General features: G+C 28.7%; 1 long non-coding RNA gene across 1 annotated transcript; it reads left to right on the plus strand.

Annotated features, from left to right (window-relative positions):
• Window positions 1-295: 295 nt before the first annotated feature.
• Window positions 296-793, plus strand: LOC129917213 (uncharacterized). The gene is made up of 2 exons (XR_008772608.1): window positions 296-461; window positions 544-793. It is a non-coding gene; the product is annotated as an uncharacterized LOC129917213 (long non-coding RNA).
• Window positions 794-923: the final 130 nt, after the last annotated feature.

Raw genomic sequence — 923 nt, forward strand, 5'->3', positions numbered from 1 at the left:
AACAGAATCACTCGATCAAACTACCATTTAGCCACTTGACAAAATAGCTAGCCTTTCGTCGTATCTTCAAGCCATCATCATCATCATCAAGTCAGTGATACTACTTGACACACTCACTCGCATGTACGAAATTCCATTTGATATGAGACATTTGTTTCTAAATAAATATTAGTATTTGTTTGTTCCCGAAATCTAATCAATATTCTTTTATCGTTTTTATATTTTTTTTTTATTTTTTACTCTATTTGCCCACTTATCCAGCACGTTAAGCTTTTTTATTTTATTTTTTTTTTTTTTTGTTAATTTGTCTTGAAGCACATTGCAATCAGTATCAGTTTTACTTTCCAGTTGAACTGAAGTCGCAAAGTTTTTAGATTCAACCTTCCGGTTTTTTTGAGTTTGTTTTTTCTACATCCACACATTTTTTTGTATTTTCGAAAAAATGTTTTTGTGTTGTTGTCGTATGTATTTTGTTTTGTGAACTACAACAGGTGTTTTTTATTCTAATCTAATATAATTTGTTTTATTTTTGAATTATTAAAGGTGAAAGTAAATCAATCGATTTACAGTCTGTCCCATCGGCGACTTCAAAAAAATCAAATACAATTATATCATCTCAACCGCCCCGCAGTGAACTACCAACAATTGACAACAGCAATGAGCGGCAAATTTCATAACCATGCAAATAATATAATATTGTTTAATCTTAAGTAATAATTGTACTTTAAGTAAATAAGCACGAAATATTTTTTTTAGTTTGAAATAAAAAAAACCAGAGTTGTTTTTTTAATAATTACAAAATACTTTTATCAAAAGCGATAAGATTCTTAAAAGCCGGTATCTTTCCAGGGACTTATGAAACTGAAATTGGTGTTGGTATTATTTTGGATTAAAAAAAAAAAAACAAAAAACGGACACCATAA

This window comes from Episyrphus balteatus, chromosome 3 (assembly GCF_945859705.1).
Source record: "Episyrphus balteatus chromosome 3, idEpiBalt1.1, whole genome shotgun sequence".
Taxonomy (NCBI): Eukaryota; Metazoa; Arthropoda; class Insecta; order Diptera; family Syrphidae; genus Episyrphus; species Episyrphus balteatus.